At 51.7% G+C, this 17,679-nt stretch overlaps 1 protein-coding gene across 7 annotated transcripts in view; it reads right to left on the minus strand.

The window, feature by feature from the left end:
- DENND2A (DENN domain containing 2A) overlaps nt 1–17,679 on the minus strand; it is a 67,710-nt gene that overhangs the window by 33,745 nt on the left and 16,286 nt on the right. Inside the window, exon 1 of one of the 7 annotated variants that reach the window (XM_075558743.1) lies at nt 13,690–13,739. The exons of 3 other annotated variants lie outside the window; for them this stretch is intronic. The gene's annotated coding sequence lies outside the window, so the exon portion shown is untranslated. Of the gene's footprint in view, nt 1–11,226; nt 11,424–13,689; nt 13,740–17,679 lie in introns of those variants that run through there. 3 more of the 7 variants (XM_075558747.1, XM_075558742.1, XM_075558746.1) reach the window with 3 other exon arrangements.

Consider the following 17,679-nt stretch of genomic DNA (forward strand, 5'->3'; position numbering starts at 1 on the left):
TGGGTGGCAATGCGAGGGCCTCCCTACCGGAGTTTGGTGTCACCTTTCCACTGGAGGCCAGTGCACGACTGCCACAAGTCAGGCAGGGCCAGCTACGGGCAGGACAGACTGTGCTAGCCCTGCCTAGGTCCCAGAAAATGTTTGTGGAATAGTTGGGGTTTTTTTGGTCAAAATGGCAAATCCTGTTGTTCCTTTTGTGTATTCCACCTCACCAGACGGGGAGGTGTCAGGCCAGGCTTGACCCTGGGCTTCTAAGGGATTCTTCCCGTGTCCATCGTGACCTCGCAAGTGGAAAGGGTACAGGATCAAGCTTGGAACATGTTGTGTTAGTCTGGGTACTTTAGAGAAACACATCCACAGAAACTCATGTATAAGAGAGAGTTTTATATAAAGGCTAAAGTGCACATCAAGAAAACATCCCAACTCAGTGCTGCCCAAGACCACAAGCCAACATTAACCCATTAAACCATATGTCCAACACCAATTCACAAAATCCTCCTCCATCACACAAAACAGACGCAATTACGCCGACTACAGGAGGAAAACTGAATAAGTGAACGTGTAAACATTTCAGCGCTGGCAGGGGTCTCCACATGGCTGCTCCAACACCCAGGGCTGCATCAGAGTAGGTCTATGTGGCTTCTCAGGGATGTCTTGTAGGAAGTGAGCCTTGCCAACTGAAGCAGGGAACTGGCTAAGGCAAATGCACCCTGGTCCGACTATCACAAAGCAAGAGACCCGAGAACTAGAAAGGCGAGGCTCACTGAGCCATTTATCTCTCCGCCCTTCAATTAACCCCACATGTGTTTATCAGCCAGGTTGGCACAATAAACTAATCTACCTCACATGTGGACGAATGGTTAGGGATTATGTCAAGTAGATGAACAGGAAGCGGGAGGCCGGAGCACAGACAGCAGGGGCCCAGGCTGGCGGGATGCAGAGGTAATAGGACTCCGAAGGGGCAGGGTCCAAACTATCAATCTCGCACAGCCTGCTGATACCTCCTTGGAGGTTATGACCTTTTAAGGTATGAGAGAGAGAGACTGAACAGAGTCCAACTTTTTTCGGCCCTTCGCCTTCTACCAGAGCTGGATCTCATGGTCTCGGCCTCCTATCCCCATCCTGCCCATCCAAGGAGGTGACAATGGACTATCGACGGTGGATCCAGCAGATTTCAGTACCCCCCCCCCCCCCACTGTCTCTGCTTCACCAACCTGCTTCCTGTTCGTTCAGGAGAAGCCTGCCTGGAACCCAACTGCACGTACCCACTTCTACAAAGATGCGAGCCATTTCTTGATAGTAATCTCGTTCTATCAGACAGACGTCACTGGTGTTTCTTCCCTAGAGAAGCCGACTTCGCACAGTGGGTGACGAAGAACAGGAAAAATTATGGCTCGGCACTCACTCACCTGGAAACGTAACCGTCCTCTTCGCAGACAAGGCTAGCAGGCGTGTGGCACAGCCCCGGACCCTCTTGATCTGCTGAGGCAGAAGGAGCAGGGCCCGCGCCAACACTTGCCTGCCTTTTGCTCTCTACTGCCCTGACGGCTCTCTCACCTCCTCCCTGCACCCAGCCGGCGACCATTCAGGTTCACCCACACTTTGAAAGTTGGGTCTGATGCCGCGCTGCTCCGATGGCCACAAGTGAACCAGCCTGAGGTCCTGGTTCTTCCCACTCCTCCATGCACGGCTTGCTGCCCACTCCGCCTGGGTCGGCAGTACCACTCCCCCCCCCCCCCCCCCCCCCGCTTCTCAGGGACGCAAGGGCGCTTGTCGATGATCCTTTGGTCACTCCCAAGTGACAGACCCAGGCAGGGGTCCAGGTTTCCGGTTCAAGTCTGCACACTGTTGATGACGACACTGTCGACTCTCAACCAATGGGTCCTGCTGGCACACTGGTTCAGCATTCGGCTGCTGAGCAAACCTGTCTGGCAGCAATGGGGAGGAAAGGCCTGGCCTTTTGCTCCTGTAAAGATAACAGCCCAGGAGACTCACTTCCTGGGCAGTTCAACCCCCGGTCATGTGGGGCTGCTCAGAGTCAGACTCCATCCCACAGCCACAGAGAGTAGAGCCAGACTAGCTTATCAGTGTGCACGTCTGTCTCAGCCAAATCCTTGCCATCAGTATCGTGCTGAATTTCTAACCTCTTGTGTCCGAGCTGGGGGTGGATAAAGGTGTGTGCGGGTCTGACAGTTCTGTGATTTCTTTGAGGATCTGCAGATAAACAAGTGTCCACAGTGGGACAATGCTACACAATACCACGGAATAGCGATGACGCTATGTACACCAAAGCCCACGATGCGGGAAAAGCAGGGGACATGGTGCAGAGAGAAATTAGTCAGGCACGAGCACCCACATCCCATGAGATCACTGTTAGGAAGAGTCAAAAAGAGGTTGTCACGCTAAAAGAAACCGGCTTTGATGGTGGGAGGGGACAGGGAAGTCACAGGCCAGGGGGTGGACAGCTGTCAACAAGGCTGCAGGGGAAGACAGTATCCCACAAGTGGACATGGGCCCCATAAGATGGCGACAGGGCCAGACAAGGTGAGGTTTGATGAATCAGCTGTTGAATGAAAAAGCCATCTTCTGCTCACTAACCCTTCTCTTAATTCACAATAAGGTCAGAAAGAGAGAGGATCCTAAATCTAGAGAAAGACATGCACAGCACATGCACTGCTATTGGTAGAGATGGCACCAGGTGGTCCCCAAAGCCAAAAGCTGTCCTCAAGTCCTGGCCCTGAGCAGGTGGGTTTTCTTCGGCTCATGAGGTCACAGCAGAGGCTCTGACATGTGGGCTGATATCGGACTTAGGGACGTGATCTGGACCGGGCTGGGATGTTTTCTCAATGTTCAACTGCTCTTTCATATGGCGCTCTTTCTTATACACATATGCGTGTCTATGAATTTGCTTCGGGGGTAAGGAGGATGAGGGAGATGCGTGAGAGGGATTGGGGTGAAGAGGTGCCGGTAAGGGATGAGGGGGTGGGAGTATGGGACTTCTGTTTTCGGGTGCTAAGAATATTCTAGTTTGTTTTGCTAATAGCTCTGACTCCAGCAGAAGTCACTGAGTCGTGTGCTTTAGACAGCTCAATTGTATGTACAATCCAGCTCAGTGAAGCTGGTATTACAAAAACCACACCTGCCCAGGCTGGCAAGTGGATTCCAACTCACAGTGATCCTTGGGGATTGGGGAACGGGGTATTCAAGACTGTCCATCTTTATAGGAGCAGGCAGCCTCAGTGTTCTCCCTCAGAGCAGCCAGTGGGTTTGAACCACCGACCTTGGAGTTAGCAGTCCAATGCTGAACCCACAGTGGCGCAAGGCTCTGTTATTACAAAAAGTAAGTTAAAAACAAACCAAACTAACCAAAATAAACCCCATGAAAAAACATCTATAAGGAAAATGTTTACTGAGTGGCAAAAAATGCTCCCATTGCAATGTTTGCTGACAGAAACGGGATCCAAAAGCTTATGACCAATATGAACACAACCACGTTCATCTTAAGGGGGGTGAGGGGAAGGCAAAGAGTCTAGCTCTGTGTAAAAATGTGCACCTGAGAAGATGGCCGCCAACATCATTATCCTGGGGTAAGAGACTCTGCAGGTTTCTCCATCTTTCCCATTTATGGATATTTTCAATGAAAACAGATTTCCACGTTTTCTATCACCAACATGTAATACTATTATTGAAAGAGTGGCAAATTGCTTAATGTGGCTCTTGTAGCCCAAGTCACTAACCCCCACCAAATGATCTTCCTCTGCTTGGGTCTGGTAAGAAGGTGGGGGAGATACTGATTGCATTCACCTGTGAGTAACTGCAAACAGGATCCCATGGAATGACATCCTGCTGTGTATCAAAGGTGCCCTCTGGGAAACAGGGAAAAGGATCTCATTATCAGCAAGAGCCAGGAGTGGAGCATGTCTTCTGGACCGGAGATGGGTCCTTGCACAATGAGCCTCCTGACTCCAGAAGGCAGTCAGAACAGCGGAGGAGCAGTAGTGGAGGTAGGAGTCAGAGCATGGAACAGAGTGGTGAACGTCCCAGCCCACGGAGCAAGGACAGCTGAGTGATTTGGGGCAGGAGGCTGGCCTGTGGAGTAGGGTGCCTCTGGGCACTTAATTGGGCAAGTTGGACCTGCTGACCCACAGAAGTCAAGTTGATCACCTTCGGGCTGAGGCTTCCTATGGAGTGGGGTGCTTCTGGGCACTTAATCCAGGGAGCTGGGTTTGCTGAGTGCCTTTCGGTTAAAGGCTTAAGGCAGAGTGGTACGCAGACCTGAATGAATTTTGTAACATGTCTTGATAAAGGCAATTCAACTCAGATAATTTCTCACTGCCATGAAAACTTTCTTAACCCTTTAATCATGAATGTGTGTGTGTGTGTGTCTGTGTGTGTGTGTGTGTGTGTGTTCTAAGTAGCCATGGAAATGGCTATTAGAACTCGGTGAAATAGAGGACACTAAGACAACATAATTACTCTAGGCATTCCTAGGTGGGGTGGTATGAGTGGTTAAACGTATATGGCTAACCAGAAGGTTGGTGGTTTGAATCCACTGACAGGTGCCTTAGAAGCAATCTGCTTCTGAGGGGACACCACTATGCACCCCCAAGAAGTAGCAGTTCTACTGATACAGGTGTGGGAGCCATGAAGTGCACGCTTATCTTTCTGTAGTATTTCTGTGACAAAATGGGGATAAAACATGCACCCTACTGCTATGTGTGGGTGTGTGGTCTGCCCCAAGGCATCCCATCAGAATGCCTGTGGTTATCTCACAGCCACAAACACTCTTGCTCTGCATGGTCTCTCCCAAAGTCAAGGGGTAAGTGACACTTGATTCTCATCACTAGTTCTCCCTCAACACAGGCAGAAGGGCCCATGGGTCCAAACCCAGATTTTGCGGGGGCCGATGGCTAGCAAGAAACTATGTGAGGCCGCTTGCTCACTTGCCAGAAGGAACAACTTGCCAATAGTGGAACTCATCGCCCTGACCCGAGTAGCCAAAGGGAAATCAGTCAATATATCTACTGACTTTCAAGTACGCCCTTTTGATTGATCATTGCCACACAGCAATATGGAAAGAACGGGGGTTCCTATCTACTAACGGCTCCCCCATTATTATTTTTAGTTATTTTTTAAGGTTCCCCTATTGTTAACGCTAAATTAATTGCCAATCTTCTTAAGGCTCTGAAACTCCCTGTGCAGGCGGCTATCATTCATTGTAAAAGCTATCAAATTGACGGGTCCCTGGTAACACAGAGAAACAACAGAGGAGACATGGTTGCCCACAGCCTAATTCACACCAGCCTCACCCCTCTCCCATCCTCTTCTTGTCACTGCCCAACATCTGGCCACAGTACACAGACACGGAATTACACTTCTTGATATCCAAGGGAGGAACCTTAACCTCAGAAGGGTGGGTAATGCTGAAAGAACAGTTAGCCTTCCCCTAAGTCCAGCAGCCACCATCATACAACAGATCCGTCACTCTTTACACATCGGTCAAAAAAACTTAGCCATTTCCTCAAACCTCTGTTTTATCACCCATCACTTCAGACCCTTTTTAACAGTTTGTTCTGCCTGCCACACTGTTGCTTCTGTCAGCCCGCAGGGAGGACTTAAACCAATCTTCCTCATCCATCAGATGAGAGGACATCTCCCAAAACAAGACTGGCAAGTAGACTTCACCCATATGCCATCACACAAAAAGCTAAAATACCTCCTAACCATGGTTGATACCCTTACCGGGTGGGTAGAAGTCTTTCCTTCCAACATGAAACTGCAGTAGAAGTGACAGACACCCTGCCATTCCACATCATTCCCAGGTGTGAGCTCCCCACCTCCATACAATCTCCAATTTCCAATGTTACTCATCAGGTTTGTTCTGCCCTAGACAGACTGGAAGCTGCACATTCCATACAGACCTCAGTCATCAGGACAAACAGAAAGGGCTAATCGACTTCTCAAAAACCACCTCACAAAACTTTCTATAAAACTCTGCCTGTCAATGGAGCCTTGGTGGTGTAGTGGTTATGTATTGGGCTGCAATCTGCATGGTAGGCAGTTCAAACCCACCAGTAGCTCCTTGGGAGGAAGACTGAGCTTTCTACTCCTGTCAACAGTCACAGTCTCAGAAATAACCAGGGTCACTATGAGTGACCATTGATTCGATGGCAGTGAGGGAGTAGGTGAATTGATGTTGTAAGGGGTGCTATGGAAAACTCCGCCTGTCCTGGGTTTCACTTTTGCCTACAGCTCTTGCTTGGATTAAAGTCTCCCCTCGTAGTCCCACCTTCCTTACTCCTTTTGAACTCAGAAATGGAAGACCATTCCTACTTAACCACCACCTACCAGTCCAAGAACTCCCCCTTGGCCTCCTACTTCCCTTATCTCTTTTAAGACAGCTACTCTGGGAACAGGTACCTGCTCTTGGACAGGTACCTGCCCCGACCCAAAGACTCAGACCAAACCTCTCACGTGATCGTGCTGCAAACAGGAGACTCGGTGCTTCTCAAGAGTCTTCATCCAAAACCTCTACAACCACGGTGATCAGGTCCACACATCATAATCCTTTCCACTCCTCCGGCAGTGAAACTCTTAGGGGACCCTGGGTGGCACCATATTTCCACAGTCAAGTGCCCCACTCGTAACTCTCATAAGGCCCCATACATTTTGGAACCCACTCGAATATGCCTTAACCGTACCCATAACCCTACTAACGATGATTGAAGCCCAAAACTCTTATGTGTGGGTGCTTTAAAAATCAAAGAATCCTATACCTCATAGTCAACTGAGATAACTCACCTTATCAGCCAGATATCCACTCATACACCCGCTTGCCCACCAGCTCCCCTTCTGCCTGCTCCAGTGTCTAAACCCTCAGCGCCCCCTACCAGCAGGAAGCAGCCAGACACAATACAACACCCCTTACCACCAAAAACGCCAGAATGTTAGGCAGAAACAGGAGTTGGTGGGACAAGCCAAGGACGTTGTGGAAAAACAAGCCTCCCCCACTGCCTCCCCCTCCCCTTCGGTGACCTTCCAGACCCACATGCAGGAAGCTAACCATTGCAGATAACATTGAACATGTATGCTTAGCACTGGATTTGCAGATAGTAAAGTCGCAAAGGAAAATTCCCCAGCTACTCCCTCCCCAAACACTTGGGATATAAAAGTCTCCACCTCTCACCAATTAGGGACCCGTGAACTTCGCCCAGGAACTCTGAAATAAACTTTTGAAACTATTTTCTGCCTTGGCCTTCTTTCTTTCTGTCGCCAAATCTAGGTACCTTACAATCTCATGAAGTTTAAAATAGAAAGATGATCTCAGGGCACTAGTTTCAGGGGTTCATCCAGCCTCCAAAGCTCCAGGAAATCTGGCTTCCATGAGAATTTCTAATTCTGGTCTGCAGTCCCATGCCCCCCTCCCCGCATCATGTTTCTTCTATAGGCTCTTGGATGAAAGTGTTCAACAGAGGCTCCTAGGTGACCATCCATATGGCAGCAGATCCCCTGGCCTTTCTTCTATGGAGCCACAGGAAGTTTGAACTGCCAACCTTTTGGTTAGCTGATTCCTTAACCACTGCACCACTAGAAGCCCAAATGGAAGTTCAACCCTCATTCTACCCCCATTTCTCACCAGCCCTTTCACAAAGACAATCAGTACTTTGAAATTAGGTGAACAAACATATAAGAACTTCAAAAACATTGAAAAAGAAGTGGATGAGAGAAAAGGCTGTGGGGGGAGACTAGCCTACCAGGTACTAGAAAATACTGCAAAAACTGCTATAATTAAACTAGTATGGTATTGCCACACAAATAAATAAATGGACTCACAGCACAGAATACAAAATCTAGACATTGATTCACCAAACGAGTGTGGAGGGCTATGCAAATTAGGTGTGTTCTTTTCCTGATGGATCTGGGTAATGGTACAAAGCTGTTTTCTCACTGCCAACAAACCGCAGCCCAAAGGCTCCTCAGTCAAGCTCCATGGGTGAGCAAGTGCAGCTTCGCTAACTGGGCCCCTCTTCATCAAGCTGGGGGTGCTGATAGGATTATATGGCTCCATGAGGTGTGAGGGACTGTTAAAAGGGTTCATGGTGATTTAAAAGACTTGAAACTCTAACTTGGGGATTGGTCGATTTTACATCCAGCTGGGTATAAGATGAGCCATCTCAGCAGAATAGGGAATCCCACAACCATCCAGAGAGAGGAGCCAGGAGTGGCAAGCGTTCTTTGGACCCTAAGTTACCTGCGCATCGAACTTCTTTGATCCAGGAGACAGCTGTGATGCCAGAACAGCAGCAACAGCAGAGCCAAGAGTCAGAGTGTAAGATGTAATGGTGGGTCTCCCAGCTCAGGGAGCAAGAAAGCCAAGTGCCTTCTGGCAGGAGACTCATTTGTGGAATGAATGAAGATAAGTTTGCTTACCTATGGAGCTAGATCAAGGAGCCTTTGAGCTGAGGCTTATCAGTAGTGCTAAAAGAGTTTATTACATCACCCAAGCAGGGGAGGGGTCAAGCCAAGGGCCAGAAAGAGGCCTGCCTGTGGGCACAGCAGAGAAGAATCTGCCCAGACTAAAGATCTGTATTCCAAACTTTTCTGTTCCTGATTTGTAACCTGTCAACTTCCCTAATAAACCTCATAATTATATGATCTGCAAGCTCTGTGCAGCCAATGCAATGAAGTATCAAGCCCCAAAGACAAGAGCGTATTGTGGGAAGGACAGCAGGTGTCATTAAGACTTGGTAAGAAGGTTGGAGGGTGGAAGCATGCCTGGCCTCTGCCTTGTAGGAATCAGTCCTGGGCCAACTTGGAGTTTGCTTTTCCTTCCCCCTTGTGAAGTCCGTGATCCGATGTGCCATTCTTTAATGATACGGCTCACATCTTACATCACGGGAGATTTTTCGGTAAATAGTGCTGGAATAGCTGACTAGCTCAAAGGTACTCAAATAAGTCCATTCTGCAAATCTGGACATGCCTTCAGGGATGTGAACTGCCAGAGTGGCCTGAGCCCCTTGGGGTATAGAGCGTAGCTGCAGGTAGAACTAATTTCATAAAAGGGGTTCAGCTCTGAAGGATGACCACAGGCCCAGAAGATTCTGAGCTGCCTTCCCTGGTTCCAGAAGTACCCTATGAACCTACTGTGACTAGAACTGAGTTTCAAAAGTCTGCTGGTGGCAGCCCGAGTCTAGAACACATTAGAATGTGTGCGGTTCCCCATCAGGTCCCCATGTCCAATTATCCACTGGCCAGCTCCTCACATTAGGGATGAGAAGGTCCCAGGTCAGACACTTACCCAAGGCCCCGGTGTTTTTCCGCAGGGGAGCCAGGACTCGAAGTATTCTCTTCCTGTTCCAAACAAGCTTCCTCTTCTCCTCACGATGGCGCCTGTTCGCTCATTTCCTCAACCAGAACTACTCTCCTCATGCAAGCAGCTGCCCCTGGGGCCAAAGAACCTGCTGCCGTATCCCAGTGAGCCCAGGACCTCAGAATCTATAAACTGGGACGCAGATTCCTTCTAAGGGCGGTAAACTAGTAATAACTAGTTTATAGCCTTCAGGGAAGGTCAAAACAAAGACAAAACCAGTTGCCTTCCAGTTGACAGAGAATAAAACTGATCTGTAGGATTTTCAATGGCTGTTAGCCTTTGGAGGAAGCCCTGGTGACATACTGATTACCCATTGGGCTGTGATCCAAAAGGTCAACAGTTCGAAACCACCAGTTGCTCTTTGGGAGAAAGATGGAGCTTTCTAAAACTTCTGTCAATAATTAGAGTCTCAGAAATCACAGAGGCAGTTGTACCCTGTCCTACAGGGAGGGTCACTACAAGTCAGCATTGACTCGATGGCTGTGTGTGAGGGATATTTGGAAAGCAGAGCACCAGACCTTTCTTCCAAGGTACCTCTGGATGGGTTCACCCTGCTGCTAGCTTTTTTGGTTAGTGGTTAGAGCTTTCCGTCATTTGCGCCACTCTGGGTAAGGAACACAGTTAGGTACCACGTGAGGCACCTTACACATATAACCTTGGAAATAATGCATCTTTGGAGAGAAAGTGCAGATGTCCATCCACCCAAAACACCTCACACGGAAGAAGTCCACAGAGCATTCCTCACCATCACGCCGAAGGGGAAACCACGCAAACATTTGCCAACAGCGGGATAAAGTGGACCTACGTCTACAGTGGAATATTATTCGGCCCTAAAAAGGGATGAAGGCGTTCCAGAGGAAGAAGACCGTTGGCACGATGCTCCCAGTTATGGAAAGGGAACTCTCTGAAGAGGGAACGCGGGTTTGGGGTTGCTTAGGGCGGGGGAAATGGGGGATCTCGAAGGATGACAGGTGATGGCTACACTAAAAAGTCGTGGGCATTAGACTGGACGTAGCTGACCTTGCCGCCAAGAGCAGAACGCATCCAGGCACCTGGCCCACCCCTGGGCACAGGTACTGGGCAATCAGCATTCACAGAGCGGCCGCACGGCGCCTTACAGAGGTCAGCCCACTGCCGCGCTCCCTCCTGTATCGGGGCGCCTTTGGCTGTGGAATCTAAACAAGCCATGGGTTCCGTACACAGAGCGTGGCTCAGCTGTCTCCTCCACTGAGTGCCCTACTCAGCCACAGGAGCAAGCCGCGGGCAGCCATGTTTAAACCGCTGGCCCCACCCCCAGAGACACCTAATAGGCTCCCGAGCTGTCACTCAGCCCACTCAGCCAATCAGGCCTCACCTAGCCCTGCTGGAACTACAACGCCTAGGCAGGCGGCTGTGGAAGGAGAAGGATGCTCACAGGGATGGCTTCCAACTCTCTGGGTCCCAGCCACTCGCGAGGCCAGGCTGCACAAAAGCACTTTCCACTTGTCTGCTTAAGCTCGCTTTAGTTCCTGGTAACCGGAAGGCTCTACAGGAGCATGCAGTGTCGGGTCCAGCCTTTGTCCAACTGCTTTCCCAGAGGAAGACCACTCTGTAGGTGTGGGTGACATGAAGTCCAGCAAATTCCAGTCACCCCACGCCCCCTCCCATGTGCTGTCCCTGGCCCAGCACCAGGACGGAGCCCAAGGAGAGTGGGAGTGTGTGACTGCCTATACCCACAGCTCCACCGAGGTCAAGAGCATCCTTTGCGGTCCCCAACCCCCACCCCCACCCTAGAGACTCTGGAGCTACTGGGAACATCTGAGGTCCTAGCAAGGCCACGCTCCTGAGACCTGAAAGTTCCCAGGAAGAATCGGCACCTTGGGCTGTGGCGTGAAGACGACTGACGACACCATGGACTGACGGCCGGAAGAACCAGTGGGGTGGCGAGACTGCCTCCCGTCAGAAAGATCCATTGCTGGAGAACAGAGAAGGAACGTAGAGGGTCATCAGAAACGAACTTCCTTGCCCCGGGGAGATGGACTGGTGCGGTGCTTGCAACCACGGGCCCCAACAGAGCAACAACTGTGAGCGTGACAGGGGCCCGGCAGGGTTTCCTTAAGTGAAACGTCAGGCTGCTGAGTCAGAGAGGGCTGGGCAGCAGCTAACAATGTCACCACCACCCTTTCTGAGGCTCAGGTTACAAGCATGATAAGTGCAAAAGCTGCCCGTCCCCCAGAGTGGAGCCAAACAGGACACGCTGTCAGCAAGTATTCAAGCTTCATGTTTCCTTCCTTCCCACCAACAAAACCCCACTGTTGGCTTCAACAAACCCACTCTGGTCTTCTACTGGGGGTGAGGGGACCCTCGAAGGGCATGCTGGGTAGGCCTCGCCCCGTTCTTTAGGGCCCTCAGTGTGCAAGCAAGAGACACAGGAACCTAAAGGGGGAAGCAGAGCCCCCCACCCCCGCTGGCAGGGCCATGTGTGAATGACAAACACCACAGGAGCGGCCAGCAGAAGAGATGGCTGACGGGAGGGAAGGGAAGAGCCGCTCCGTTCCCATCCCTCGTCTATTTATGGGAGGCATTTCCCTTCCGGAAGTGCTGAGCCCCTTCTCCCAGGACCCCCTGGGGAGTGGCGCCTGCTCTGCAGTGACCCAGCGCTGGGACCCAGAAGCTCTCCTCGGTGGCCCGTCACTGGGAACCCAGCCTGGAGATGGCAGTGTCTCTAGTGAGGGCATGCAGTCAGGAGAGGTGGCAGGCTGGGCGTCGGAGAGGGCCGCACTGCACCTCTGTCACCTGCCGTGTGGTGACAGGAGCTGACACTTCAAAAGCTCCTGGAGTCCCTCTTGAGCTCCTTCACCTCCTCTGCACACCTTTCTTCTCTGTCCCCCAAGCGCTTCTCCTGTCCGTCAGGGAAAGCTGTCCCGGGAGAGACGCTGCATGTAAGAGCTCTGTGCTCACAGTGGAGCAGCCAGGCTCCCCAGAGAGATGTCTGGGCAGGATAGGCTTTGGAAGCAGGACGTGTTCTCTGTGATTTGGACGTGCCAAGGGGTTTCCTATAGAAACAATCACAACCATTTTCTCTCTGCTCCCAGGTAACTAGCCACTGGCTCGTCCAGAACGGAATGTTTTTACTTCTCTTTTCTCAGAAGAGGAAGGTTGTGTTTAGAGCCCCTGTGCCCTGCAGGGCTAAAGGGCAGGAAGTGGGACATGAGGGTGAACTGCAGAGAGAAAGAAGAGACAGCAACAGGAATGCAGGGAACAGACCAGCAGAGACTGAGAGCACTCACGGGGACACGGGACCGCCCGGGAGCTCCCAGCTGAAATGCCCAGAAAGGAATCAGACTCTGTCGAGGTGCATACAAGGGGGCTTTGAAAAACTCATGGAAAACTTCCCTTGTCTTTCAATCCCATTTCCCCACAAACTTTCTGAGATTCCCCCCAGTACTGTGAGCCGGGAGCCCCCACCGTAGCGAGGCTGTCCTTTGGACAAAATGAGCCTGGGCCTAGGTGACATCTGTCTCCCACCCTCTGCTTTTGTCCACACTGGCTCGCTCCGTCCTGGCCAGCCTCTCCTTTTCCCTGCACTCACCCCACCTCCTCCTCCGTCCAGCATAGGGGGACCCTGGCTGGTGCCGCCAGTCAACGCCAACCAAGGGGTGGGAGCCTACAGTCCACTCAGAGGCTGCCCGGAAGAAACCACGGCCCCTCCATCTGAAGCCGGTCCCCGCCCTGCCTCAGGGGCCCAGTTTGACTCCAGCACAAATGGGTCAACACCATGGCAACGGTCCCTTTTGCTTTGTCTTAATATTTCCCAGGAAATCTGCCCCAGCCCACACTGCTGCCCCCCTCTTGCTGAATGTCCACAGTTATCGTCCTGAAGCCCTGTCGGCCTGCTCGCAGAGGAGCTCTGTGGAAGCCGGCACCTCCTCTGAGGGCCGTTCTCCTGCAGCTTTCTCGGTGTCAGGATTCCCAAGCATGCACACCTGGACACCCCCAGTTAAAGGGCAATAAGAAGACGCACTAGGGGAGACTCCCTTGGTGGGCTCATCCGACTCCCCTATCCCTGCCCCAGCATGGGGCCTCCCTTTTCTGATGAGGAGAGCCAGGCTCCGTGGACAGTGACTGGGCTGGGCATCGGGGGCCTCATGCCCATTGGAGGGCTGAGGGCAGGGCATCCTCAGAGCACACAGGCCCGGGGCCCTGTCTCATCCCCTGGGCTGCCATTAGGTGGCTCCTCTACCCTCTGCAGCCTGTAACCTGACCTGTAGCTGGGAGGCAGGCTTGGGGCCCACTGCACACGCACCCCTGCCCTGCCCATGGGCCTGCCCTGTACACACCTCCTCACACGCCATGCCTGCTGTCCCAGCCACCACCAGCCGGCCGTGCTGTGTGCCCCTCTGGCCAGGAGCCCTCCCTCTCCAGCCCCACCTTCCCTCCCTCCCTCCCCTCCCCCTCTCTTCCCTCAGCCTCTTCCCACCCTCCTAGCTGGCTTCTGGGTCTCTCCTTCCAGGCCTGGCAGGGAGCCGGCACTTTGGACAAAAGCAGCAATCTTGCAGACAGACGTCATCTTCCAGCCCTTCCCGGGCTGGGCTGTGTCCCCAGCCCCCAGCCCTAGCCAGCACAGGGCCCAGGCTGAGCCTTGGCCCCTCAAGAGATGGCACAGGGGTAGGGGGTGGGGCAGTAACAGCATAGGCAGAACCCAGTGCCCTGGAGTTCACGCTGAACTCGGCCACCACGGGCTTCCACAGATGTCAGCTCCACCGCAGCAGATGGCCCAGCTTTCCCCCGCAGAGCACCTACTGGTTTAGGTTAGCAGCTGAGAGCTTCACCCCTGTGCCACCAGGGTTCCCGGCCCCCAGGTCCCGGTCCCAGCTGCGTCCCCCGCCACGCAGTCTCTCCCCCAGCCCAGTGATGGGAGCAGCTCCGAGTGGGGCAGCTGTGAGGGTGCAGTGAAAGCCTACTGTGCTTGAGTCGCTCCAGACTCGCAGAGGAACGCGGCTGCTTACGGTTTCCGAGACGGCAAGTCCTCATGGGAGCAGACAACCTCCTCTTTTTCCTGCCAGTCAGCTGGTGGGTTTGAACCACCAACCTTGGGGTGAGTAGCCCAGTGCCACCCGGGGCAGCTGTGAAGGCACAGCAAGTGAGACAGTGTTGGTAATGCATTCCGCACAAAGCTAACCCCTCAAGCAGGCTCCGCCTCGGCCCTGCTCTTGCACAGGAACATGTGACCAAGAGGCAGCCCCCTTGGAGTCTTGCAGGGGGCGTGAGGGGGGGCACGTGCAGGGGGAGGTTGCTGGCCTGCACCTCTGTCTGTGCACAATGAGGTGCCCATACAGTTTCAGACCCGTCGCCACTGCCGCCTGTGACCCGACACGCTGGTTTGAAAGTTAGGACAGGGGCTGTGACCACAGAGCGGTCTCCATAGGCCGATGGGGGAAGCATTGATCACTCTAAGGCCGTGTTCTCAACCTTCCTTATGCCGAGACCCTTTCATACAGTTCCTCATGTGGTGGTGACCCCCAACCATAACATTATTGTCATTGCTACTTCAACACTGTCATTCTGCTACTGTTATGAATCGGGCAACCCCTGTGAAAGGGTTGTTGGACCCCCAAAGGGGTCGAGACCCACAGGTCGAGAACCGCTGCTGTAAGGGGCTGTGGTGGCGCTCTGGTTACGCAGCGCTCAGCCACTCACTGAAAGGCCATGGTTTGAACTGACCAGTCACTCTGAGGGAGGAAGATCTATCTGGCAGTCTGCCTGAAGTGTCACGTGCTGCCAGGAGGGGTTAGGGAGATTGGGGTGGAAAAGGGAAACTGATTACAGGATCTACATATAACCTCCCTGGGGACAACAGAAAAGTGGATGAAGGGAGATGCCGGACAGTGTGAGATATGACAAAATAATAATAGTTTATAAATTATCAAGGGTTCATGAGGGAGGGGGAGCAGGGAAGAAGGGGGAAAATGAGGAGCTGATAGCAAGGGTTCAAGTAGAAAGCAAATGTTTTGAGAATGATGATGGCAACAAATGTACAAATGTGCTTGACACATGGATGGATGGATTGTGATGAGTTGTACAAGCCTCCAATAAAATGATTTTTTTTTAATGTCAAGTGCCGGCGGATTGGTTCTGACTCACAGCGACCCTACGGGCCACAGAGAGAGCCACCACCAGGTCCTCCCGGTAGTTCTTATGTTTGAGTTCCCACCATGAAGACCCCTCCACATGATGTCCTCCTCCAGGGACTGGTCTCTGCTGACAACACGTCCATAGAATGAGAGACAAGTCTTACACAATTGATGTATGTATGGACTGTGATAAGAGTTGTATGAGCAGGTCTGGGAGGTTGGCCCCAGCACCATAAATTAAGTGGATTACTGCCCCTCCCCCGAAAAGAATTTGTTCCAAAGGACGACATTGACTCTGCAGCTCCGGGAGATGGACATATCTGATCAGAGCACACAGGAGCAGATGAAGGGGCAGGAGGAGAGAGTGGAACACAGCCTGGCCCACCAGGCCGTGAGGATGATGTTCCTGAGTAGAGCAGCCAGTCCACAGAGAGAACAACATGGCTGGCCCCACTATGAGAAATGATGCCCCTCAGTGACTAAGGGCGATACAGGGGACTGCACCGGAGACACAGTGTGGGAATTGCACCAGACCTGATCCCACCACACCGAGGCAAAGCACTGGGGGAGTGCAGCGGAACAGCAAGGGAATGGAGTGGCAAGGTCCCCAGGGAATGCCGAAAGTGGACTATGGGGCCAGGGCGTGGTGCCCCAACAGACTGGACTGGAAAACGCTCCTAAGGGCCAGCAAATGATCCTTGAACTAACTACAAGCTTTTCTTTTGTGAAGTGTTTTGTTTTGTTTTTTGTCAGTGGTTTGGTTTTGTTGTTTTGTTGTCTGGTTGTATACTGTTGCTTTGTTTTCCTCTGTCTTGTTTTCGTGCATGTTAGTGTCTCCACAGGTCTGTCTGAATAGGACAGGCTGGATGAACTATCTAGAGGAAAAACAACGGGACTGACAGTTCCGGGGGGACTTGGGGTGGGGGGGTGGGGGGAGTAAGGAAGTGGTGTTAACAAACACAGGGACAAGGGAACAACATGGGACCCAAAATGGTAGAGAGAGGGGAGTGGCAGGCCTGGTGGGAAATGATCAAGAGTAAGGTTGTGTAGAGAAGCGGTATAGCTGTAGCCCAGGTGGGGATAGAGCATGGTAGTGGGGCAGGAGGAAAGTCAAGGGAGATGGAGGAAAGAGCTAGGAGTCAAAGGGCATTTATGGAGGTCTAGACAAAGACATGTACATGCAAATATATATAGGAGGATGGGGAAATAGATCTATGTGTCTAAATTTATAGGTTAAGTATTAAGGTGGTGGAAGGACCTTGGGCCTCTACTTAAACACTCCCTCAATGCATGAATACTTTCTTTTATTAAATTGGCACTCTATGATGCTCACTCTTCCGACACAACTGCTGGAGCCAAAGTGGGTGAACAAGTAAATGTGGTAAAGAAAGCTGATGGTGCCCAGCTATCAAAAGAGATAGTGCCTGGGATCTTAAAGGCGTGAAGATAAACAAGCGGCCATCTATCTCAGAAGCAACAAAGTCCACAAGGAAGAACACACCAGCCTGTGTGACGAGTGGTCCCGAAGGAATCAGTTATCAGGCATCAAAGAACAAAAAATCATATCATTGACTGCACACCTCCATGATGGGATCGCTGAAGACAAATGGGTGCATAAGCAAATGTGGTGAAGAAAGCTGATGGTGCCCGGCTATCAAAAGAGATAGTGTCTGGGGTCTTAAAGGCTTGAAGGTGAACAAGCAGCCATCTAGCTCAGAAGCAAAAAAGCCCACATGGAAGAAGCACACCGGCCAGTGCGATCACGAGGTGCCAAAGGGACCAGGTATAAGGCATCATGCAAAAAAAAAAAAAAGATGTATGTGTGTATATGTATATATATATGTGTGTGTATGTATATATATGTGTGTGTGTATATATGTGTGTGTGTATGTATATATATATACCATATTGAATGAAGGGGGAAGTGCAGAGTGGAGACCCAAGGCCCAAGTGTCGGCCAATGGAGATCCCCTCATAGAGGGGTTTAGGAGAGGAGATGGGTTAATTAGGGTGCGAGGTAGTACCGATGAAAAACACAGCTTTCCCCCAGATCCTGGATGCTTCCTCCCCCCAACTACCATGATCCGAATTCTACCTTGCAGGGCTGGATAGGGCAGAGGTTGTACACTGGTACATATGAGGGTTGGAGGCACAGGGAATCCAGGGTGGATGATACCTTCAGGACCAAGGGTGTGA

The sequence above is a fragment of the Tenrec ecaudatus genome, chromosome 9 (genome assembly GCF_050624435.1).
Source record: "Tenrec ecaudatus isolate mTenEca1 chromosome 9, mTenEca1.hap1, whole genome shotgun sequence".
NCBI lineage: Eukaryota > Metazoa > Chordata > Mammalia > Afrosoricida > Tenrecidae > Tenrec > Tenrec ecaudatus.